This window comes from Capra hircus, chromosome 2 (assembly GCF_001704415.2).
Source record: "Capra hircus breed San Clemente chromosome 2, ASM170441v1, whole genome shotgun sequence".
Lineage (NCBI taxonomy): Eukaryota > Metazoa > Chordata > Mammalia > Artiodactyla > Bovidae > Capra > Capra hircus.
This window is the reverse complement of record NC_030809.1, coordinates 136,155,361-136,182,667: the sequence shown is the minus strand read 5'-3', so window position 1 is coordinate 136,182,667 and position 27,307 is coordinate 136,155,361. Positions and strand designations below refer to the sequence as shown.

General features: G+C 40.7%; 1 protein-coding gene across 1 annotated transcript in view; it reads right to left on the bottom strand.

The window, feature by feature from the left end:
* The window catches only part of OCA2 (OCA2 melanosomal transmembrane protein), a 358,392-nt gene that overhangs the window by 34,557 nt on the left and 296,528 nt on the right, over positions 1-27,307 (bottom strand). The window lies entirely within an intron of this gene.

Below are 27,307 nucleotides of genomic sequence, written 5' to 3'. Positions count from 1 at the left end.
GGATGATAAGCCAAAGGAGATGTAAAGAAAGAGTTACTATGGAAAAATTAACCTATTGCAATTTATTTACTTATTTAGTCATATGAAAACACTTGCTAAACATCTTCCTTGTACCAGGCATGCAGCTGCAGACATGCCTTAACAGTTTGATGACCACTTTAGCAGAGTTATGTGTAAACTATTATGGGACCCAAGGACAAGCAAGGCCCTGCACTGGAAATACAGAAAGCATTGTAAAGAAAGCATTTAAGTAGGTATTGAAGGAGGCTCTGAGGAACTCTTATATTTGGGGAACTCTGTTTCATGAGCTCTGGGTCCCCAAAGCAGAAGGCAACCTCATTTTCCCCATCCACTTGGTAGATAAATAGGCATGTGATATGGCCTCCTCCAATCAGACAATTTTACTTGAGAGGCAGGTGTGGAGAATTTTATCAGTGTAACAATGTGTGCTCAAGGCAGAGTGACAGAGGTCTAGACACTCAATATCCAACAATGGGAGAGGAAGTCCAGGCCAAGCAGCAGAAATTGGGGACCTCATGGGACAAAACCCTACTCATGGCGTCCTTCAGAAAATCCTTGAACTGTACACTATTCTTAGATATACTGCTATTTCTCTTAAACTATCTAAAATGTGTTCCATTTGTCAACTGAAAAAAAAATCATAAAATCTAACAGTTGAGGATTATGTTTGAAAGCTGCAATATTTCTTGCCATCAGTTCAGTTCAGTTCAGTTCAGTCACTCAGTCGTGTCCGACTCTTTGTGACCCCATGAATTGTAACACGCCATGCCTCCCTGTCCATCACCAGCTCCCAGAGTTTACCCAAACCCATGTCCATTGAGTCAGTGATGGCATCCAGCAATCTCATCCTCAGTCGTCCCCTTCTCCTCCTGCCCCCAATCCCTCCCAGCATCAGAGTCTTTTCCAATGAGTCAATTCTTCACTTGAGGTGGCCAAAGTACTGGAGCTTCAGCTTTAGCATCAGTCCTTCCAAAGAAATCCCAGGTCTGATCTCCTTCAGAATGGACTGGTTGGATGTCCTTGCAGTCCAAGGGACTCTCAAGAGTCTTCTCCAACACCACACTTCAAAAGCATCAATTCTTCAGTGCTCAGCTTTCTTCACAGTCCAACTCTCACATCTGTACATGACCACAGGAAAAACCATAGCCTTGACTATATGGACATTTGTTGGCAAAGTGATGTTTCTGCTTTTGAATATGCTATCTATGTTGGTCATAACTTTCCTTCTAAGGAATAAGCGTCTTTTAATATCATGGCTGAAATCACCATCTGCAGTGATTTTGGAGCCCAGAAAAATAAAGTCTGACACTGTTTTCACTGTTTCCTCATCTATTTCCCATGAAGTGATGGGACCAGATGCCATGATCTTTGTTTTCTGAATGTTGAGCTTTAAGCCAACTGTTTCACTCTCCTCTTTCACTTTCATCAAGAGGCTTTTTAGTTCCTCTTCACTTTCTGCCATAAGGGTGGTGTCATCTGCATATCAATCTTGATTCCACCTTGTGCTTCTTCCAGCCCAGCGTTTCTCATAATGTACTCTACATAGAAGTTAAATAAGCAGGGTGACAATATACAGCCTTGACGTACTCCTTTTCCTATTTGGAACCAGTCTGTTGTTCCATGTCCAGTTCTAACTGTTGCTTCCTGACCTGCATATAGGTTTCTCAAGAGACAGGTCAGGTGGTCTGGTATTCGCATCTCTTTCAGAATTTTCCACAGTTTATTGTGATCCACACAGTCAAAGGCTTTGGCATAGTTAATAAAGCAGAAATAGATGTTTTTCTGGAACTCTCTCGCTTTTTCCATGATCCAGCAGATGTTGGCAATTTGATCTCTGGTTCCTTTGCCTTTTCTAAAACCAACTTGAACATCTGGAAGTTCACAGTTCACGTATTCCTAAAGACTGGCTTGGAGAATTTTGAGCATTACTTTACTAGCATGTGAGATGAGTGCAATTGTGCAGTAGTTTGAGCATTCTTTGGGATTGTCTTTCTTTGGGATTGGAATGAAAACTGACTTTTTCCAGTCCTGCGGCCACTGCTGAGTTTTCCAAATGTGCTGGCATATTGAGTGCAGCACTTTCACAGCATCATCTTTCAGGATTTGAAATAGCTCAACTGGAATTCCATTACTTCCACTAGCTTTGTTCGTAGTGATGCTTTCTAAGGCCCACTTGACTTCACGTTCCAGGATGTCTGGCTCTAGATGAGCCATATCAGTGAATAAATGATGTCCCAGTTACCAGTCATCAGCAATCACAGCCACCATGGATGGTGAGCTGATGAGCTCTAGGGGAACTTAGGAAAGAAAAGAATACCCACCATCTATAAATAGTAGCCTTCAAACTGCAACCACCCCCTGTGGTGAGCCCTAAGAAAACCTGGAGTCTTGTGAAGCCACAGGATACTAGCCCCAGATAGGCGAGGTGCACATCAAAGAATTTATTTCAGTGAACCGACACTCGTATCTTCTCATACATAGAAAAGTGCTAAATTCCTTAACTTGAGATATATGGTTTCCTTTCATTGACAATAATCTTTAGATGTTCAGACTACCTGCCCTTTGTTGCAAAACTTCTATGTAACCTAGCTGTTCCCCTAGCTTCCTTGGAGAAATTCTCTCAGGGTTACTTAAGATGCTGTCTCCCAGGCTTGGAGTCCTAAAAATTTTCACTGAATAAACATAACTATCAACTTTTAGGCTGTGAATATTTTTTTTAGTCCACATGTTTTATTCAGTGTATATTCATAGGATTTCAAACCCAGGAGGTAGTATCTCAAATAAACCTGTGAAAACTGCTCCAAAGAGGTCAGGAGGAGTCAAAGGACAAGTAATCTAAAGGTCCAAAAAAAATTATTGTTAAGTAAAGAAAACCAGACATCTCAAGTTAAGGAATTTAAGTCTTTCATATATAGGAAGACACAGAGTCTTGACTCATTGAAATCATTCTTTTGATAGGCATTTCAGCTATCTGGAGCCAGTATCCTGTGTTTTCACAACCTGAGTTGCCTCAGGGCTCTCAGTTCACTGTGTAGGGCTATAATCACTGATGATTGTCCCTTCTTAATGCCTTTTGTTAACTAACATGGCAGACAATATTTTGTTTCTCATGTTGATTGCAACTGTTGATTGAAATGCAGATACAACTATGTGCATTGCAAATAGAAAAATTCCCACTGAAAAGACTTAGGAACAAAATCAGCACCATCCAAATCAGTTAGAGGACGAGATTTATCAATCCAAGAGAAATCAGGAAATAAAAGGGGAAAAAGAATCAGAAAGGAAAAAGTATAATATATGCAAAACCATAATAAAATGTTAGGAATGAACTCAAGTCTCTCCTTCAAAAAATAAATTTAAACATGTTAAACTGATAAAGAGTAAAGGGACAAAGTAAGTAATTAAATTGTTAATCCTATTAAGGGACTGTAAGTAAAGAAAAAGTATGGAAGAGCCTTGTAAGTTAAAGCATACAAGAAAGCAGTTTTGCTTAATGACAAAGCCATAAAACCAAGCAGGCTTGCTAATAAAACCATGCAACAGAAGCGCGAAACATGCTCCCCCCAAAAAAAAACAGTGGTGGCATGAGACCCACATCCTTCCCAGTAAGCTCAGCAAGTTAGTGATATCAAGGACATGTTCCTTTGCACACACTAAAGACAAAAATGTAAGGAAAAGTTTACAGTATACTAAAACTTGAAATAGTTTACCATTTTTAGTGTATATTACTGCCTTTTTGCTCATTTCCACTGTGCCATGACAGTCCTGGATGGACTATCTGCATGCAAAGTCACATTAGTCATGTCTGACTCTTTGGACACTATGGACTATAGCCTACCAGGCTTCTCTGTCTGAGGGATTCTCCAGACAAGAATACTGGAGTGGGTTCCCATTTCCACCTCCTGCGGCTTGATCATGTAGGGACAAGAAAACACCCCTGCCCAACCTGGAAGAAGAGTTGATGATGGAAGCTTCAAGTCTACTCAAGAATGAGGAAAAAAGATGATCTTTTCCCCTTCCCCATTTTTCCTTTGATCATACAACTGCAGCCCACTAAGTTCTCAGGCACAGCATCCTCTTTCCCACCCACCCACTTGTAAGCCTCACAAGCACCCTATTCTAATAAGTCACTTCTTATCTATCATTTTGCCTCTCACTGAATTTTTTCTGTGCTGAGACATAAAGAAGATCCTCAGAGTCCCTGAAACACCATCTGTTCTCTTAACAAGTAGAGATAGATGATATATATGAATTTTAAAAATTTTTAAAATCCATTTGTTTCTTGTTTTTAAAAATACCACTAAATGGCAGTCCTAAGATGGCAGAGGAATAAGATGGGGAGACCATTTTCTCCCCTACAAATTCTTCAAAAGAGCATTTGAACGCTGAGTAAATTCCACAAAACAACTTCTGAATACTGGCAGAGGACATCAGGCACCCAGAGAAGCAGCCCATTGTCTTTGAAAGGAGGGAGGAAAAAATATAAAAGACCAAAAGACAGACAAAAGAGGTAGGGATGGAGCTCTGTCCCAGGAAGGAGCTCTGTCCCGGGAAGGGAGTCTTAAAAAAGAGAGAAGTTTCCAAACACCAGGAAACACTCTCACTGCCGAGTCTGCGGCAAGCCTTGGAAGCACAGAGGGCAACATAACAGGGAGGAAAAATAAATAAATAATTAAAACGCACAGGTTACATGCCCAACAGTAACTCCCCCAGCGGAGAAGCAGTGCAGACACCTGCATCCGCCACTAGCAAGCGGGGGCTGGGCAGGAAAGCATGGGCTGCATTGCTTAGAATAAGGACTGGGCCTGAATGTCTCGAGGGCAATCTGAGGGAACTAACTTGGGCTAGCAAACCAGACTGTGGGATAGCTACCATGCAAAGAGCCCTAACCTAAGACACCACCAGACCTGCTCACAGAACAAAGGACTGAGCAGAGCTAGCTGGCTGCAGACCACCCCCCTCTGGTGACAGGCAGCCAGAGCTGGAAAGGGGTAATCACAGCCCCAGAGAGACAATATCTACCAAACTGCAAGCAGGCTTCATTGTTAACTAAGACTTCTTGGAATTCTGGATGGTCAACATCCACCTGAGAAGGTGCACCGGTTATACACCTAGAAAACCAAGCAGCAATGATGGGGGAGGCAATAAGTCACAGTGACCACGATCACCAAGCACCTGGTCACCTGAGCTGCTCGGACCTAGGAAGGGCACAAAACGCAGGCCCAACCGAGTCTGCACCTCTGAGGACTACCCAGGTGCCTGAACCTGAGTGGCTTAGACCTAGGAAGTGCACACAACCCAGGCTGGCCTCAGACAGTTCCTGGCAGAGCAAACTAGAGCTTAAGCAGTGTAGACAGAGAAAGCACACAAGCCATGAGCAGGGGCAAACCCAATGTGGCCGAGTCACTGTGAGCACATGCCAGTGTTATCTGTTGGCAGCGTCCCTCCCTCCCCACAGCACGATTGAATAAGTGAGCCTTAAAAAGTGTCCACCACTGCCCCCTTGTGTCAGGGAGGAAATTAGACACTGAAGAGATCAGCAAACAGAAGAAGCTAAAACAGAGGGAGCCTCCTTGGATGTGACAGGTGCAATAGATTAAAACCCTGTAGTTAGTACCAAATACATAGGAAGGGGCCTATAGATCTTGAGAAATATAAGCCAGATCAAGGAACTATCTGAAAATGAAGATTTGGGCACCCCACACTGCCCAAAACACCAGAGAAGGTCCTAGATATATTTTTACTATTTTTACTATCATTGTTTATTTCTTTTAATTTTAAGTCCTCTATTACTTCCTTAATTTTCATTTTTATAACCTACTGCTGCTAAGTCACTTCAGTCATGTCCAACTCTGTGCGACCCCATAGACGGCAGCCCACCAGGCTCTGCTGTCCCTGGGATTCTCCAGGCAAGAACACTGGAGTGGGTTGCCATTTCCTTCTCCAATGCATGAAAATGAAAAGGGAAAATGAAGTCGCTCAGTCGTGTCTGACTCTTCCCGACCCCATTGACTGAAGCCTGCCAGGCTCCTCCGTCCATGGGATTTTCCAGGCAAGAGTACTGGAGTGGGTTGCCATTGCCTTCTCCATTTATAACCTACTATTACTTTGAAAAAAAAAGAGAGAGAGAGAGAGACCCTATTTTTAAAGAAAAAACACTTCATATATACATATATATTTTATAATTTTTGTGACATTTTTTCTTTAATATTGTATTTTTGAAAATCCAACCTCTACTCTAGATTTTTAATCTTTGCTTTTTGGTATTTGTTATCAATTTTGTACCTTTAAAAACCCAATCTTCAGTACCCATTTTTACTTGGGAGCGAGATTACTGGCTTGACTGCTCTCTCCCATTGGACTCTCCTTTTTCTCCACCAGGTCACCTCAATCTCTTCCCTTCCCCTTCTCTTCTCTACCTAAATCTGTGAATCTCTCTGTGTGTTCCAGACAGTGGAGAACACTTAGGGAACTGATTACTGGCTGGATCTGTCTCTCTCCTTTTAATTCCTCCCTTTTATCCTCCTGGCCACCTCTGTCTCCTTCCTCCCTCTTCTATTCTCTATGTAACTCCGTGAACATCCTGAGTGGTCCAGACTGTGGAGCACACATAAGGAAGTGATTACTGGCTAGCTTGCTCCCTCCTCTTTTGATTCCACCTCATCACATCTGAGTCACCTCTATCTCCCTCCTCCCTCTTCTCTTCTCCATGTAACTCTGTGAGCCTCTCTGGATATTCCTCACTGTGGAGAAAATTTTCATCTTTAACCTAGATATTTTATCATCAGTGCTGTATAAATGGAGAACTCTTGAAGCTACTCTCAAAATAAGACTGAAAACCAGAAGCAGGAGGCTTATGTGCAAATCCTGAGAACATCAGAGAACTCCTGACTCCAAGGAACATTAATCAACAGGAGCTCATCAAACACCTCCATACCAACACTGAAACCATGCACCACCCAAGGGCCAACAAGTTCCAGAGCAAGACATACCACGCAAATTCTCCAGCAACACAGGAACACAGCACTGAGCTTCAATATATAGGCTGCCCAAAGTCACTCCAAACCCACTGACATCTCATAACACATTACTGTACACTTTATTCCACTTCAGAGAGAAGAAATCCAGCTCCACTCACCAGAACACCGACACAAGCTTCCCTAACTAGGAAACCATGACAAGTCACCCATACAACCCCACCCACAGTGAGGAAACTCCACAATAAAGAGAACTCCACAAACTGCCAGAATACACGATGGCCACCCCAGACGCAGCAATATAAACAAGATGAAGAGACAGAGGAATACCCAGCAGGTAAAGAAACTGCATAAATGCCCACAAAACCAAACAAAAGAGGAAGAGATAGGGAATCTACCTGATAAAGAATTCCAAATAATGATAGCAAAAATGATCCAAAATCTTGAAAACAGAATGGAATCACAGATGAAGAGCTTGGAGACAAGGATTGAGAACATGCAAGAAAGGTTTAACAAGGACCTAGAAGAAATTTTAAAAGTCAATATACAATGAATAATGCAATAAATGAGATCAAAAACACTCTGGAGAGAACAAATAGTAGAATAAAGGAAGCAGAAGATAAGATTAGTGAGGAAGAAGATAGAATGGTAGAAATGAATCAGAGAGGAAAAAAGAAAAACGAATTAAAAGAAATGAGGACAATATCAGAGACCTCTGGGACAATGGTAAACATCCCAACATTAGAATCATAGGAGTCTCAGAAGAAGAAGACACAAGAAAAATAAAAAAGACCATGAGAAAATACTTGAGGAGATAATAGTTGAAAAATTCCCTAAAATGGGGAAGGAAATAATCACCCAAATCCAAGAAACCCAGAGAGTCCTAAACAGGATAAACCCAAGGCAAAACACCCTAAGACACATATTAATCAAATTTACAAAGATAAAACATAAAGAACAAATATTAAAAGCAGCAGGGGAAAAACAACAAATAACACACAAGGGGATTCCCATAAGGATAACAGCTGATCTTTCAATAGAAACTCTTCAGGCCAGGAAGGAATGGCAAGACATACTTAAAGTGATGAAAGACAGTAACCTACATCCCAGATTACTGTACCCAGCAAGGACCTCATTCAAATACGAAGGAGAAATCAAAAGCTTTACAGACAAACAAAAGCTGAGAGAATTCAGCACCATGAAACCAGCACTCCAACAAATGCTAAAGGATATTCTCTAGACAGGAAACAAAAAGGGTGCATAAACTTGAACCCAAAACAATAAAGTAAGTGGCAGTAGGATCATACTTATCAATAATTACCTTAAATGTAAATGGGTTGAATGCCCGAACCAAAAGACAAAGACTGGATGAATGGATACAGAAACAAGACCGCTATATATGTTGTCTACAAGAGACCCACCTAAAAACAAGGGACACATACAGACTGAAAGTGAAGGGCTGGAAAAAGATATTCCATGCAAATAGAGACCAAAAGAATGCAGAAGTAGCAATACTTGTATCAGATAAAATAGACTTTAAAACAAAGGCTGTGAAAAGAGATAAAGAAGGACACTACATAATGATCAAAGGACCAATACAAGAAGAAGATATAACAATTATTATTATATATGCACCCAACATAGGAGCACCGCAATATGTAAGAAAAATGCTAACAACTATGAAAGGGGAAATTAACAAGAACCCAATAATAGTGGAAGATTTTAATACCCTACTCACACCTATGGATAGATCAACTAAACATAAAATTAACAAAGAAACACAAACTTTAAATGATACAATAGACCAGTTAGACCTAATTGATATCTATAGGACATTTCACCCCAAAACAATGGATTTCACCTTTTTCTCAAGTGCACACGGAACCTTCTCTGGGATAGATCACATCCTGGGCCATAAATCTAGCCTTGGTAAATTCAAAAAAACTGCCATCATTCCAAGTATCTTTTCTGACAACAATGCAGTAAGATTATATATCAATTACAGGAGAAAAACTATTGGAAATGGAGGCTGAATAACATACTGCTGAATAACCAACAAATCACAGGAGAAATAAAAAAAGAAATTAAAATATGCATAGAAATGAATGAAAATGAAAACACAACAACCCAAAACCCATGGGACACTGTAAAAGCAGTGCTAAGGAGAAGGTTCATAGCAATACAGCCATAATTCAGGAAACAAGAAAATGAACATAGATGCAAAAATCCTTAACAAAATTCTACCAAACAGAATCCAATAACACATTAAAAAGATCATACATCATGACCAAATGGGCTTTATCCCAGGGATGCAAGGATTCTTCAATATCCACACATCAATCAATGTAATACACCACATTAACAAATTGAAAAATAAAAGACATATGATTATTTCAATAGATGCAGAGAAAGCCTTTGACAAAATTCAACATCCATTTATGAATTAAAAAAAACTCTCCAGAAAGCAGGAATAGAAGGAAAATACCTCAACATAGTAAAAGCTATATATGACAAGCCCGCAGTAAACATTATCCTCAATGGTGAAAATTGAAAGCATTTCCCTTAAAGTCAGGAACAAGACAAGGGTGCCCACTCTCACCACTACTATTCAACATAGTTTTGGAAGTTTGGGCCATAGTAATCAGAGAAGAAAAAGAAATAAAAGGAATCCAAACTGGAAAAGAAGTAAAACTTTCACTGTTTGCAGATGACATGATCCTCTACATAAAAAAACCCTAAATACTCCACGAGAAAATTAATAGGGCTAAAAGGTCAGTTTTCATTTCAATCCCAAAGAAAGGCAATGCCAAAGAATGCTCAAACTACTGCACAATTGCACTCATCTCACATGCTAGTAAAGTAATGCTCAAAATTCTCCAAGCCAGGCTTCAGGAATACGTGAACTGTGAACTTCCTGATGTTCAAGTTGGTTTTAGAAAAGGCAGAGGAACCAGAGATCAAATTGCCAACATCCGCTGGATCATCGAAAAAGCAAGAGAATTCCAGAAAAACATCTATTTCTGCTTTATTGACTATGCAAAGCCTTTGACTGTGTGGATCACAATAAACTGGAAAATTCTGAAAGAGATGGGAATACCAGACCACCTGACCTGTCTCTTGAGAAATCTGTATGCAGGTCAAGAAGCAACAGTTAGAACTGGACATGGAACAACAGACTGGTTCTAAATAAGAAAAGGAGTACGTCGAGGCTGTATGTCACCCTGCTTATTTAACTTATATGCAGAGTACATCATGAGAAACGCTGGACTGGAAGAAACACAAGCTGGAATCAAGATTGCTGGAAGAAATATCAATAACTTCAGATATGCAGATGACACCACCCTTATGGCAGAAAGTAAAGAGGAACTAAAAAGCTTCTTGATGAAAGTGAAAGAGGAGAGTGAAAAAGTTGGCTTAAAGCTCAACATTCAGAAAATGAAGATCATGGCATCTGGTCCCATCACTTCATCGGAAATAGATGGGGAAACAGTGGAAACAGTGTCACACTTTATTTTTGGAGGCTCCAAAATCACTGCAGATGGTGATTGCAGCCATGAAAAGGATTTGAGATAGCTCAACTGGAATTCCATCACCTCCACTAGCTTCGTTCATAGTGAAATTAAAAGACGCTTACTCCTTGGAAGTTATGACCAAACTAGATAGCATATTCAAAAGCAGAGATATTACTTTGCTGACTAAGGTCCGTCTAGTCAAGGCTATGGTTTTTCCAGTGGTCACGTATGGATGTGAGAGTTGGACTGTGAAGAAGGCTGAGCACCAAAGAATATATGCTTTTGAACCGTGGTGTTGGAGAAGGTAGGCTGCAGTCCATGGGGTCGCAAAGAGTCACACACGACTGAGCGATTTCCCTTTCACTTTCATGCATTGGAGAAGGAAATGGCAACCCACTGCAGTGTTCTTGCCTCGATAATCGCAGGGACGGCGGAGCCTGGTGAGCTGCCGTCTATGGGGTCACAAAGAGTCGAACACGACTGAAGCAACTTAGAAGTTTAGCAGCAGTTGGAGAAGACTCCTGAGAGTCCCTTGGACTGCAAGGAGATCCAAACAGTCCATTCTGAAGGAGATAGGACCTGGGATTTCTTTGGAAGGAATGATGCTAAAGTTAAAACTCCAGTACTTTGGCCACCTCATGCGAAGAGTTGACTCATTGGAAAAGACTTTGATGCTGGGAGGGATTGGGGGCAGGAGGAGAAGGGGACGACAGAGGATGAGATGGCTGGATGGCATCACGGACTCGATGGATGTGAGTCTGAGTGAACTCCAGGAGTTGGTGATGGACAGGGAGGCCTAGCGTGCTGTGATTCATAGGGTCGCAAAGAGTCAGACACGACTGAGCGACTGAACTGAACTGAATCAATGAATATAGTAAAGTTGCAGGATATAAAATCAATACACAGAAATCCCTCGCATTCCTATGAACTGATAATTATAAAATAGAAAGAGAAATTAAGGAAACAATTTCATTCACCATTGCAACAAAAATAATAAAATACTTAGCAATATATCTACCTAAAGAAACTAAAGACCTATATATAGAAAACTATAAAACTGGTGACAGAAATCAAAGGGGACACTAATAGATGGAGAAATAGACCATGTTCATGGATCAGAAGAATTAATATAGTGCAAATGAGTATACTACCCAAAGCAATTTATAGATTCAATGCAATCCCTATCAAGCTACCAACGGTATTTTTCACAGTGCTAGAACAAGTAATTTCACAATTTGTATGGAAATACAAAAAAAAACTCGAATAGCCAAAGCACTCTTGAGAAACAATAGAACTGGAGGGATCAACCTGCCTGATTTCAGGCTCTACTACAAAGCTACATTCATAAAGACAGCATGGTACTGGCACAAAGACAGAAATATAGATCAATGGAACAAAATAAAAAGTTCAGAGATAAATCCACGCACCCATGGACACCTTATCTTTGACAAAGGAGGCAAAAATATACAATGGAGAAAGGACAATCTCTTTAACAACTGGTGCTGGGAAAACGGGTCAACCACTTATAAAAGAATGAAACTAGAAGACTTCTAACAACATACACAAAAGTACACTCAGAATGGATTAAAGACCTAAACGTAAGACCAGAAACTATAAAACTCCTAGAGGAGAACATAGGCAAAACACTCTCCGACATACATCACAGCAGGATCCTCTAGACCCACCTCCAAGAATACTGGAAATAAAAGCAAAAATAAACAAATTGGACCGAATTAAACTTAAAAGCTTCTGCACAACAAAGAAAACTATAAGCAAGGTGAAAAGACAGCCTTCTGAATGACAGCAAATAATAGCAAATGAAGCAACTGACAAAGAATTAGTGCCAAAAATATACAAGCAACTCCTGCAGCTCAATTTCAGAAAAACAAGCGACCCAATCAAAAAATGGGCCAAAGAACTAAATAGACATTTCTCCAAAGAAGACATACAGATGGCTAACAAACATGAAAAGATGCTCAACATCACTCATTATCAGAGAAATGCAAATCAAAACCACAAAGAGGTGCCATTTCACGCCAATCAAAATGGCTGCTATCCAAAAGTCTACAAGCAATAACTGCTGGAGAGGGTGTGGAGAAAAGGGAACCTCTTACACTGTTTGTGGGAATGCAAACTAATACAGTCACTATGGAGAACAGTGTGGAGATTCCTATAAAAACTGGAAATAGAACTACCTTATGACCCAGCAATCCCACTTCTGGGCATACACACCAAAGAAACCAGAATTGAAATAGACACATGTACCCCAATATTCATTGCAGCACTGTTTATAATACACAGGGCATGGAAGAAACCTAGATGTCCATCAGCAGATGAATGGATAAGAAAGCCATGGTACATATACACAATGGAGTATTACTCAGCCATTAAAAAGAATACATTTGAATCAGTTCTAATAAGGTGGATGAGACTGGAGCAGATTATACAGAGTGAAGTGAGCCAGAAAGAAAAACACCAATACAGTATACTAACACATATATATGGAATTTAGAAAGATGGTAAGGATAACCCTGTATGCGAGACAGCAAAAGAGACACAGATGTATAGAACAGTCTTTTGGACTCTGTGGGAGAGGGCAAGGGTTAGATGATTTGGGAGAATGGCATTGAAACATGTATAATATCATATGTGAAATGAATCACCAGACCAGGCTCGATGCATAATACAGGATGCTTGGGGCTGGTGCACTGGGATGACCCAGAGGGATGGTATGGGGAGGGAGGTGGATGGCGGGTTCAGGATGGGGAGCACGTGTACAACCATGGTGGATTCTTGTTGGTGTATGGCAAAACCAATACAATATTGGTAAAGTAATTAGCCTCCAATTAAAATAAATAAATTTATATTTTTAAAAAATACAACTAAAATGAGATTTTGAAAATTATTTTTACTATATTCATAGATTAGCTGTATTAATTTTCTGGTGGAGTCTTTAGGGTTTTCTATGTAGAGGATTATGTCATCTGCAAACAGTGAGAGTTTTACTTCTTCTTTTCTAATTTGGATTCCTTTTATTTCTTTTTCTGCTCTGATTGCTGTGGCCAAAACTTCCAGAACTATGTTGAATAGTAGTGGCGGAAGTGGGCACCCTTGTCTTGTTCCTGACTTTAGGGGAAATGCTTTCAATTTTCACCATTGAGGATAATGTTTGCTGTGGGTTTGTCATATATAGCTTTTATTATGTTGAGGTATGTAGCTGATTCATGTCAATGTGTGGCAAAACCAATACAGTATTGTAAAGCAAAATAAAGTAAAAATAGAATTTTTTTATTTTTTTTAAATGATTGAAAATAATAAGAAAAAGATAAACCAGGCAGAGGGTCAGAGCAGAGATTAAGAGAGACTCTACACAATGTGAAAAAAATGACCATTCAGAGGAGATATAGATAAGGAACCTCTAATTCCTAATCCAGTGGCATAGTACTCAGAGAAACTGTGCTGAATTGTAAGTGATCTGTCTATCAGAATTTACTGTTTAGAGAAGGGATAGTGAGGAGGGAAAGATGGCGGAGGAATAGGACGGCAAGACCACTTTCTCCCTCACAAATTCCTCAAAAGAACATTTCAACGCCGAGCAAACTTCACAAAACAACTTCTGTAGGCTGGCAGAGGACATCAGGCAACCAGAAAAGCAGATCATTGTCTTCAAAAACAGGTAGGAAAAAATATAAATGACGAAAAGGAGACAAAGGAGGTGGGGAGGGAGCTCCGTCCCGGGAAGGGAAGCCCGTCCCGGGAAGGGAATTTTAAGAAGAGAGGTTTCCAAACACCAGGAAACACTCTCCCTGCCGAGTCTGTGGCAAGCCTTGGAAACACAGAGGGCAACATAACAGGAAGGAAAAATAGACAAATAATTAATACCAACAGATTACAAGCCCAACAGTAACTCCCCCAGCGGAAAAGCAGCGCAGACGCCTGCATCCGCCATTGGGAAGCGGGGGCAGGGCAGGGACGCGCGGGAGGCGCGGGCTGCAGTGCTTTGTAAGAATCGGGCAGGAACGCCCCACGCGCAACCAGAACGATCTAACTTGGGCTAGCAAACCAGACTGTGGGATAGCTACCACGCGAAAAGCTTGAACATAAGACACCGCCAGGACCGAGCACAGAACAAAGGACGGAACGGGAAAAGCCGGCTGCAGACCATCCCCCGCCGGGGACAGGCAGCCAGAGCCGTAAGGACTGGAAAGGGGCAATTGCAGACTCGGGACCTAACTGCAAGCAAGCTCCTTTGCTAAGACTTCTGGGGGTGCTGGACAGTCACAATCTACTGCACGGGGTGCGCCAGCGGTCCGCCCAGAAAGCTGAGCAGCAACGGCAGAAAAGGTGACAAGCCGCGGCGATCGCACTCGCCAAACTCCTGAGCTACTCGGACCTGGGAAGGGCACAAAGCGCAGTTCCAGCCGAATCTGTGCCTCTGAGGGCTGCCTGAGCGCCGAACCTGAGCGGCTTGGACCGGGGAAGTGCACGCAGCCTAGGGCCGGCCCCAGACGGTTCCCGGCTGAGCATCCTAGAGCTGGAGCGGTTTGTGCGCCGCGAGAAAGGACAGGTCAAGCCGGGCAGAGATACTGCGTGCACACGACAGTGCTATTTGTTAGCAGCAGCCCCCCTCCTCACAGCGCAACTAAACTAGTGAGCCTAAAAAGCCAGCAAACAGAAGAAGTTAAACAGAGGGAACCACCTTGGAAGTGATCCCACACGGCCCATTACACCAGAAAGGGCCAGATATTTTTAAAATCATTCCTTTTTTTTTTTTTTTTTTTTTGCTTTTTTTTCTAACTTTTTTTTAATTGTTAAGTCTTCTATTTCCCCTCTAATTTTTATTTCTATAACCTATTATTACTATATTTTTGTTTGTTTTAAAAAGACTTTTTTTCTTTTTTTTTTTTTTTTTAAGGCAAACACCATATACAGTCTTTGGATGGTTGTTGACGGCTTTTTTTTTTTTTTTCTTGATTGTTTGTTTGTTTGTTTTTTAATAATTCTTTTTCTTTCTTTTTTTTTTTTCTTTCTTTCTTCCTTTTTCCTTCTGCTTCTCTCTAATATTGTATCTTTGAAAATCCAACCTCTACTCTAGATTTTTAATCTTTGCTCTTAGGTTTTTGTGGTCAATTTTGTACATTTAAAAACCCAAACTTCACTATCCCAGTTTACCTGAGAGCGAGATTACTGGCTTGACCACTCTCTCCTCCTCTGGACTCTCCTTTTTCTCCACCAGGTGGCCTCTGTCTCTTTTCTCCCCCATCTCTCCTCTATCCAACTCTATGAATCTCTGTGTGTTCCAGACAGTGGAGAACACCTAAGGAACAGGTTACTGGCAGGATTTGTCTCTCTCCTACTCATTCCTCTCTCTGATCCTCCTGGTCACCTCTGTCTACTTCCTCCCTCTCCTCTTCCCCGATATAACTCTGTAAATACCTCTGAGCGGTCCAGACTATAGAGCGCACATAAGGAAGTGACTACTGGCTAGCTTGCTCTCTTCTCTTTTGATCTCACCGCATCTCATTCCAGTTACCTCTAACTACCCCCTCCATCTTCTCTTCTCCTTATAACTCAGTGAACCCCTCTGAGTGTCCCTCAATGTGGAGAAACTTTTCATCTTTAACCTAGATGTTTTATCATCGGTGCTGTATAGATGGAGAAGTCTAGAGGCTACTGTAAAAATAAAACTGAAAACCAGAAGCAGGAGGCTTAAATCCAAAGCCTGAAAACATTAGAGAACTCTTGAATTCAGGGAACATTAAGCAATAGGAGCCCATCTAATGCCTTCATACCTACACCGAAACCAAGTTCCACCTAAGGGCCAACAAATTCCAAAACAAGACATACCACGCAAATTCTCCAGCAACACAGGAACACTCCCCTGAGCTTCAATATACAGGCAGCTCAAAATTATCCCAAAACCTTTGATGTCTCATAACCCATTACGGGTCACTCCATTGCACTCCAGAGAGAAGAAACCCAGCTCCACCCACCAAAACTCCAACACAAGCCTCCCTAACCAGGAAACCTTGACAAGCCACTGATAGAACCCCACCCAAAGTGAGGAAGCTCCATAATAAAGAGAACTCCACAAATTCCCAGAATATAAAAAGGCCACCCCAAACGCAGCAATATAACCAAGATGAAGAGACAGAGGAATACTCAGCAGGTAAAGGAACAGGAGAGTTGCCCACCAAACCAAACAAAAGTGGAAGAAGTAGGGAATCTACCGGAGAAGGAATTCCGAATATTGATAGTGAAAATGATCCAAAATCTTGAAATCAAAATGGAATCACAGATAAATAGGCTAGAGACAAGGATTGAGAAGATGCAAGAAAGGTTTAACAAGGACCTAGAAGAAATAAAAAAGAGTCAAAATATAATGAATAATGCAATAAATGAGATCAGAAACACTCTGGAGGCAACAATTAGTAGAATAACGGAGGCAGAAGATAGGATTAGTGAAATAGAAGATAGAATGGTAGAAATAAATGAATCAGAGAGGAAACAAGAACAACGAATTAAAAGAAATGAGGACAATCTCAGAGACCTCCAGGACAATATGAAACGCTCCAACATTCGAATTATAGGAGTCCCAGAAGAAGAAGACAGAAAGAAAGATCATGAGAAAATCCTTGAGGAGATAATAGTTGAAAACTTCCCTAAAATGGGGAAGGAAATAATCACCCAAGTACAAGAAACACAGAGAGTTCCAAATAGGATAAACCCAAGGCGAAACACCCCAAGACACATATTAATCAAATTAACAAAGATCAAACACAAAGAACAAATATTAAAAGCAGCAAGGGAAAAACAGCAAATAACACACAAGGGGATTCCTATTAGGATAACAGCTGATCTTTCAATAGAAACTCTTCAGGCCAGGAGGGAATGGCAAGACATACTTAAAGTGATGAAAGACAATAACCTACAGCCCAGAATACTGTACCCAGCAAGGATCTCATTCAAATACGAAGGAGAAATCAAAAGCTTTACAGACAAGCAAAAGCTGAGAGAATTCAGCACCACCAAACCAGCTCTCCAACAAATTCTAAAGGATATTCTCTAGACAGGAAACACGAAAAGGGTGTATAAACTCGAACCCAAAACAATAAAGTAAATGGTAACGGGATCACACTTATCAATAATTACCTTAAACGTAAATGGGTTGAACGCCCCAACCAAAAGATAGAGACTGGCCGAATGGATACAAAAACAAGACCCCTCTATATGCTGCTTACAAGAGACCCACCTCAAAACAAGGGACACATACAGACTGAAAGTGAAGGGCTGGAAAAAGATATACCACGCAAATAGAGACCAAAAGAAAGCAGGAGTGGCAATACTCATATCCGATAAAATAGACTTTAAAACAAAGGCTGTGAAAAGAGACAAAGAAGGCCACTACATAATGATCAAAGGAACAATCCAAGAAGAAGATATAACAATTATAAATATATATGCCCCCAATATAGGAGCCCCGCAATATGTAAGACAAATGCTAACAAGTATGAAAGGGGAAATCAACAATAACACAATAATAGTGGGAGACTTTAATACCCCACTCACACCTATGGACAGATCAACTAAACAGAAAATTAACAAAGAAACGCAAACTTTAAATGATACATTAGATCAGTTAGACCTAATTGATATCTATAGGACATTTCACCCCAAAACAATGAATTTCACTTTTTTTTCAAGTGCTCATGGAACCTTCTCCAGGATAGATCACATCCTGGGCCATAAATCTAAACTTGATAAATTCAAAAAAATCGAAATCATTCCAAGCATCTTTTCTGACCATAATGCATTAAGATTAGATCTCAATTACAGGAGAAAAACTATTAAAAATTCCAACATATGGAGGTTGAACAACACACTTCTGAATAACCAACAAATCACAGAAGAAATCAAAAAAGAAATCAAAATATGCATAGAAACTAATGAAAATGAAAACACAACAACCCAAAACCTGTGGGACACTATAAAAGCAGTGCTAAGAGGAAAGTTCATAGCAATACAGGCATACCTCAAGAAACAAGAAAAAAGTCAAATGAATAACCTAACTCTGCAACTAAAGCAACTAGAAAAGGAAGAGTTGGAGAACCCCAGAGTTAGTAGAAGGAAAGAAATCTTAAAAATTAGGGCAGAAATAAATGCAAAAGAAACAAAAGAGACCATAGCAAAAATTAACAAAGCCAAAAGCTGGTTCTTTGAAAGGATAAATAAAATTGACAAACCATTAGCCAGACTCATCAAGAAGCAAAGAGAGAAAAATCAAATCAATAAAATTAGAAATGAAAATGGAGAGATCACAACAGACAACACAGAAATACAAAGGATCATAAGAGACTACTATCAGCAGTTGTATGCCAATAAAATGGACAACGTGGAAGAAATGGACAAATTCTTAGAAAAGTACAATTTTCCAAAACTGAACCAGGAAGAAATAGAAAATCTTAACAGACCCATCACAAGCACAGGAAATTGAAATGGTAATCAGAAATCTTCCAGCAAACAAAAGCCCAGGTCCAGACGGCTTCACAGCTGAATTCTACCAAAAGTTTCGAGAAGAGCTAACACCTATCCTCCTCAAACTCTTCCAGAAAATTGCAGAGGAAGGTAAACTTCCAAACTCATTCTATGAGGCCACCATCACCCTAATACCAAAACCTGACAAAGATGTCACAAAAAAGGAAAACTACAGGCCAATATCACTGATGAACATAGATGCAAAAATTCTCAACAAAATTCTAGCAATCAGAATCCAACAACACATTAAAAAGATCATACACCATGACCAAGTGGGCTTTATCCCAGGGATGCAAGGATTCTTCAATATCCGCAAATCAATCAATGTAATTCACCACATTAACAAATTGAAAAATAAAAACCATATGATTATCTCAATAGATGCAGAGAAAGCCTTTGACAAAATTCAACATCCATTTATGATAAAAACTCTCCAGAAAGCAGGAATAGAAGGAACATACCTCAACATAATAAAAGCAATATATGACAAACCCACAGCAAACATTATCCTCAATGGTGAAAAATTGAAAGCATTCCCCCTAAAGTCAGGAACAAGACAAGGGTGTCCACTTTCACCGCTACTATTCAACATAGTTCTGGAAGTTTTGGCCACAGCAATCAGAGCAGAAAAAGAAATAAAAGGAATCCAAATTGGAAAAGAAGAAGTAAAACTCTCACTGTTTGCAGATGACATGATCCTCTACATGGAAAACCCTAAAGACTCCACCAGAAAATTACTAGACCTAATCAATGAATATAGTAAAGTTGCAGGATATAAAATCAACACACAGAAATCCCTTGCATTCCTATACACGAATAATGAGAAAGTAGAAAAAGAAATTAAGGAAACAATTCCATTCACCATTGCAACGAAAAGAATAAAATACTTAGGAATATATCTACCTAAAGAAACTAAAGACCTATATATAGAAAACTATAAAACACTGATGAAAGAAATCAAAGAGGACACTAATAGATGGAGAAATATACCATGTTCATGGATCGGAAGAATCAATATAGTGAAAATGAGTATACTACCCAAAGCAATTTACAAATTTAATGCAATCCCTGTCAAGCTACCAGCCACATTTTTCACAGAACTAGAACAAATAATTTCAAGATTTGTATGGAAACACAAAAAACCTCGAATAGCCAAAGCAATCTTGAGAAAGAAGAATGGAACTGGAGGAATCAACTTGCCTGACTTCAGGCTCTACTACAAAGCCACAGTCATCAAGACAGTATGGTACTGGCACAAAGACAGACATATAGATCAATGGAACAAAATAGAAAGCCCAGAGATAAATCCACACACATATGGACACCTTATCTTTGACAAAGGAGGCAAGAATATACAATGGAGTAAAGACAATCTCTTTAACAAGTGGTGCTGGGAAAACTGGTCAACCACTTGTAAAAGAATGAAACTAGATCACTTTCTAACACCGTACACAAAAATAAACTCAAAATGGATTAAAGATCTAAATGTAAGACCAGAAACTATAAAACTCCTAGAGGAGAACATAGGCAAAACACTCTCAGACATAAATCACAGCAGGATCCTCTATGATCCACCTCCCAGAATTCTGGAAATAAAAGCAAAAATAAACAAATGGGATCTAATTAAAATTAAAAGCTTCTGTACAACAAAGGAAAATATAAGCAAGGTGAAAAGACAGCCTTCTGAATGGGAGAAAATAATAGCAAATGAAACAACTGACAAACAACTAATCTCAAAAATATACAAGCAACTTCTGCAGCTCAATTCCAGAAAAATAAACGACCCAATCAAAAAATGGGCCAAAGAACTAAATAGACATTTCTCCAAAGAAGACATACGGATGGCTAACAAACACATGAAAAGATGCTCAACATCACTCATTATTAGAGAAATGCAAATCAAAACCACAATGAGGTACCACTTCACACCAGTCAGAATGGCTGCGATCCAAAAATCTGCAAGCAATAAATGCTGGAGAGGGTGTGGAGAAAAGGGAACCCTCCTACACTGTTGGTGGGAATGCAAACTAGTACAGCCACTATGGAGAACAGTGTGGAGATTCCTTAAAAAATTGCTAATAGAACTACCTTATGACCCAGCAATCCCACTTCTGGGCATACACACTGAGGAAACCAGAATTGAAAGAGACACATGTACCCCAATGTTCATCGCAGCACTGTTTATAATAGCCAGGACATGGAAACAACCTAGATGTCCATCAGCAGATGAATGGATAAGAAAGCCATGTGGTACATATACACAATGGAGTATTACTCAGCCGTTAAAAAGAATTCATTTGAATCAGTTCTGATGAGATGGATGAAACTGGAGCCAATTATACAGAGTGAAGTAAGCCAGAAAGAAAAACACCAATACAGTATACTAACACATATATATGGAATTTAGGAAGATGGCAATGACGACCCTGTATGCAAGACAGGAAAAAAGACACAGATGTGTATAACGGACTTTTGGACTCAGAGGGAGAGGGAGAGGGTGGGACGATTTGGGAGAATGGGAATTCTAACATGTATACTGTCATGTAAGAATTGAATCGCCAGTCCATGTCTGACGTAGGGTGCAGCTTGCTTGGGGCAGGTGCATGGGGATGACCCAGAGAGATGTTGTGGGGAGGGAGGTGGGAGGGGGGTTCATGTTTGGGAACGCATGTAAGAATTTAAGATTTTAAAATTAAAAAATAAATAAATAAATAAAAAATAAATAAAAATAACAAAAAAAAAAAAAAAGAGAAGGGATAGTGAATCTAAAGGAGCCCTAACAACAATTGTCATGCTTGTGCATGTAGACGTGTAGAACTCTGCTCTCACACAGGGCAAACTAGTCACATGCTGGCTCAAAAGAACACTTCGGGGATATCTAAGTGTGAAATCCTACAGGCCACATCCCTGACCATTTCCAAAATGAGAAAGAAGGGGAAAAAGACAGAGAAGTAAAAAAGAGGGAGGAAGGGACAGTTGTGTAAGACCTCAGTGTCCACCCAGCTCTCTGCGCCACATACTCCCCAGGCTCCTGCATTTAGGCAGGGCCATGGGATCACTTCCCACCCAGGGACTATGACAGGTCACATCTGATGCTACTTCCAGACTAAGGCAGAAATCCAAGTGGCCCTCCTCTGAGGCAGCCACCGCATGCTAAGAGATCTGTGGGATGCAGGAAGCTGTCTGCCAGCTGTTCATGAAGCTGCTGTTTTGTTCTATCATAAGTTAGTTTCCATCCCACGTTGACTCACACAAACCATGATCTTTCCATTAATCCTTTCATAATAATATGCCTCAGATATACGAGCTTGGTTCCCTCAGGAGAGGAAAGGACAGAATAATACTGGGGTTGAGAGAAGGAATAGAGAATGTTATATTCATCTGTAATATTTTATTTCTTAAAAACAAAACAAACAAGAAAACTTGAAGCAAAGAGAATAAATTTTCCTCATTTTGGGTGGTAAGCATACAGATATTTGTTATACTATCCTCTATGATTCCTTTGATGTATGTTTTTTTAGTTTAAATTTCAAGTAACTTTAGAGAAGAAAAAATATCAAAAGTGTCATATTTTTAGAAAGTAGAGGAATCTAAACTTTCAGTGACAGGGACCATTTTGCTCAGTCCAAAAGAGGTTTTGGATCCTGATACCTGGAAGTCATCAGATGGTAGGGTGCATTGACTCTGAGCATCCTGGATTTGAGGAAGTACAGATGAAGTTTTGCTGATGAAACCTTCCAGGCTGCTGCTGCAGGTTCAGATATACCCTATTTCAACTAAGAAAAGGATTCACACACAAATTTATCTGGCACCTCAGAAGCCCAGGACCCTGCTGCTTTACCCTTCCTGAGAGGTACTTCTGCTCCTGGCCCTCTGTGGGACCACAGTCATTGATAGCACTCTCTGAGCAGGACCAATACATTCAACAACATCGAGATGACTTCTCTATCTCAGGACTTCATGAACAAATAAAAACAATCAGGATTAACTCAGAATTACCAAGCCCAGACCATTGGAGAACAATAGCTTGGTAACTGGAGCATCAACCCAGCAGACACTGTGATTTCAAGCAATATGTGGTAATGCAGAGTCCCAGTCACCCTAAGGTCCTGTGAGAGAGGCGTAGCCCTCAAGGTCACAAGAACAAGAGAAAATACTCCTGTCTAGGATCCAGACATAAGAAGTGTTCACATATACCCAGCACACCTGTGACCCCCAGGTGCTGTGACAGAACCCCAGCTTCTTTTTCACACCGTTACACTGTCATGCCAGGGATTGACAATTCTGCCCTAAGTTGAATATTAGTGATGTCAGAAGACACAGCAGGAGCAGGGCACAACCGCCTTGTAAAAGGCCTGTAATATGGACCCTTGATCTCTGCTTGTGTCAAGATCACACAGAGAATTCAAAATCCTCTCCAGGCCATAGCATCAGAAGCCACCCTGAAAGTGAAAGTGAAAGCATCAGTCGCTTAGTCATGTCCAACTCATTGCAATCCCGTGGACTGCAGCCTGCCAGGCTCCTCTTTCCATGGGATTCTCCAGGCAAGAATCCTGGAGTGGGTTGCCATTTCCTTCTCCAAAAAGCCACCCTGGCCAGTTAAAATAGATTCTGCCTTTGTAGGAAAAAGATGAACACCTTCAACCAGCCTCTGTCTTTAATGTTTTCCAACTGTCTTTAATGTCTTCCAGTTTTCTTCCAATGTTCAGGTTGGGGCAAGTTGAGTGTGAGGGGAAGGAAGTTTTTCTAAGGCAGGGGCAGGGTTGGAGTGAGGGACCAACCTGCTCTTCCTTGAGCTGGTATAACTGGTTATGGTCTGAGTATAGATTAGAATACTCCACAAGATGGCAGAGAAGAAGAATGTGCACTCATCTCCTGCAAAAACTCCAAAATTACAACTCACTGCTGAACAGCCATTGACAGGAGAATGTTGGATCCCACCAAAAAAAGATACCCCATATCCAAGGGCAAAGGAGAAGCCCCAGCAAGGCAGTTCAGTTCAGTTCAGTTCAGTTCTGTCGCTCAGTGGTGTCCGACTCTTTGCGACCCCATGAATCACAGCACGCCAGGCCGCCCTGTCCATCACCAACTCCCGGAGTTCACTCAGACTCACATCCATCGAGTCCGTGATGCCATCCAGCCATCTCATCCTCTGTCGTCCCCTTCTCCTCCTGCCCCCAATCCCTCCCAGCATCAAAGTCTTTTCCAATGGGTCAACTCTTCGCATGAGGTGGCCAAAGTACTGGAGTTTTAACTTTAGCATCATTCCTTCCAAAGAAATCCCAGGGCTGATCTCCTTCAGATAGAGCCACCAAAACTTACACAGGACTGGGAAAACAGACTCTTGGAGGGAAAACCTTGTACACAACAGGACCTGAGAGAAAGGAGCAGTGATCCTATAAGAGAGTGACCCAGTCTTGCCTGTGAGTGTCCAGGAGTCTCCAGCAGAGGTATGGGTTGGTGGTGGCCTGCTGCAAGGTCAGGGGCAGCAGTGTGCATGGGACCTTTTGAAGGAGGTCACCAACATCTCCATTACCTCCACAATAGTTTGGTCTCAGGTCAAACAACAGGGAGGAAACACAATCCTGCCCATCAACAGAAAATTGAATTAAAGATTTACTGAGCATGTCCCCACCCATCAGAACAAGACCCAGATTCCCCCACAGTCAGTCTCTCCCATCAGGAAGCTTCAATAAGCCTCTTGTCCTTATCCCTCAGAGGGCAGACAGAATGAAAATCACAATCACAGAAAACTAATCAAACTGATTACATGGACTACAGCCTTGTCTAACTCAATGAAACTATGAGCCATGCCATGAAGGGTCACCCAAGACAGATGGGTCATGGTGGAGAGTTCTGACAAATTTTGGTCCACTGGAGAAGGCAATGGCAAACCACTTCAGTATTCTTGCCTTGAAAACCCCATTAACAGTATGAAAAGGCAAAAAGATGTGACTGAAAGAACTCCCCAGGTCAGTAGGTCCCCAATATGCTACCAGAGAAGAGTGAAGAAATAACTCCAGAAAGAATGAAAAGATGGAGCCAAAGCAAAAAGAACACCCAACTGTGGATGTGACTGGTGATGGAAGTAAAGTTCAATACTGTAAAGAACTATATTGCATAGGAACCTGGAATGTTAGGTCCATGAATCAAAGAAAATTGAAAGTGGTCAAACAGGAGATGGCAAGAGGGATCATTGACATTTTAGGAATCAGTGAGCTAAAATGGACTGGAAGGGCAAATTTAACTCAGATGACCATTATATCTACTACTGTGGGCAAGAATCCCTTAGAAGAAATGGACTAGCCCTCATAGTCAACAAAAGAGTCCAAAATGCAGTATTTGGGTGCAATGTCCAAAACAACAGAATGATCCCTGTTTGTTTCCAAGGCAAACCATTCAATATCACAGTAATCCAAGTCTATGCCCCAACCAGTATTGCTGAAGAAGTTGAAGTTGAACAGTTCTATAAAGACCTACAAGATATTCTACAACAAACACCAAAAAAAGATGTCCTTTTCATTATAGGGGACTGGAATGCAAAAGTAGGAAGTCAAGAGATACCTGAAGTAATAGGCAAATTTTGCCTGTTTCAAAGTGAAACAGGACAAAGGCTAGCAGAGTTTTGTCAAGAAGATTCACTGGTCACAAATTATACCCTTTTCCAAAAACACAAGAGAAGACTTTACACGTGGACATCACCAGGTGACCAATACCAAAATCAGACTGATTATGTTCTCTGCATCCAAAGATGGACAAGCTGTATTCAGTCAGCAAAAACAAGACTGGGAGATAACTGTGGCTCAGAATAGGAACTCTTTATTGCCAAATTCAGACATAAATTGAAGAAAGTAAGGAAAACCATTAGACCATTCAAGTGTGGCCTAAATAAAATCCCTCACATTTATGCAGTGGAAGTGGTAAATAGAGACAAGGGATTAGATCTGATAGAGTGCCTGAAGAACTATGGATGGAGGTTCATGACATTATACAGGAGGCAGTGATCAAGACCATCCCAAAGGTAAAGAAATGCAAAAAGGCCAAATGGTTGTCTGAGGAAGGCTTACAAATAGCTGTGAAAAGAAGAGAAGCAGAAAGCAAAGGAGAAAAAGAAAGATATACACATTAAAGAGCATAGTTCCAAAGAATAGCAAGGAGAGATAAAGCCTTTCACAGGGATCAATGCAAAGAAATAGAGGAAAACAGTAGAATGGGAAAGACTAGAGACCTCTTCAAGAAAATTAGAGATACCAAGGGAACATTTCATGCAAAGATGGGCACAATACAGGACAGAAATGGCATGGACCTAACAGAAGCAAAAGATATTAAGACGAGGTGGCAAGAATACACAGAAGAACCAGACCAAAAAGACCAGATAACCACGATGGTGTGATCACTCACCTAGAGCCAGATATCTTGGAATGCAAAGTCAAGTGGGTCTTAGGAAGCATCACTATGAACAAAACTAGTGGAGGTGATGGAATTCCAGTTGAACTAGTTCAAATCCTAAAAGATGATGTTGTGGAAGTGCTGCATTCAATACGCCAGCAAATTTGGAAAATTCAGCAGTGGTCACAGGACTGGAAAAGGTCAATGTTCATTCTAATCCTAAAGAAAGACAATGCCAAAGAATGCTCAAACTACCACACAATTGCACTGATTTCACATGCTAGCAAAGTAATACCCAAAATTCTCCAAGCCAGGCTTCAACAGTATATGAACTTTGAACTTCCAGATGTTCAAGCTGGTTTTAGAAAAGGCAGAGGAACCAGAGACCAAATTGCCAACATCTGTTGGATCATAGAAAAAGCCAGAGAGTTCCAGAACAAACATCTACTTCTGCTTGAGTGACTAAACCAAAGCCTTCATGTGGATCACAACAAACTGAAAATTCTTAAAGAGATGGGAATACCAGATCACCTTACCTGCCTCCTGAGAAATCTGTATGCAGATCAAGAAGCAACAGTTAGAACTGGACCTGGAACAGCAGACTGGTTCCAAATCAGGAAATTAGTAGGTCAAGGCTGTTTATTGTCACACTTCTCATTTTACTCATATGCAGAGTACATCATGTGAAATTCCTGGCTGGCTGAAGTACAAGCTTGAATCAAAACTTCAGGGAGAAGCTTCAGTAACCTCAGATACACAGATGACATCACCATTATGGCAGAAAGTACAGACAAACTCTTGATGAAGGTGAAAGAGGAGAGTGAAAAAGCTGGCTTGAAACTCAACATTCTGAAAACTAAGATCATGGCATCT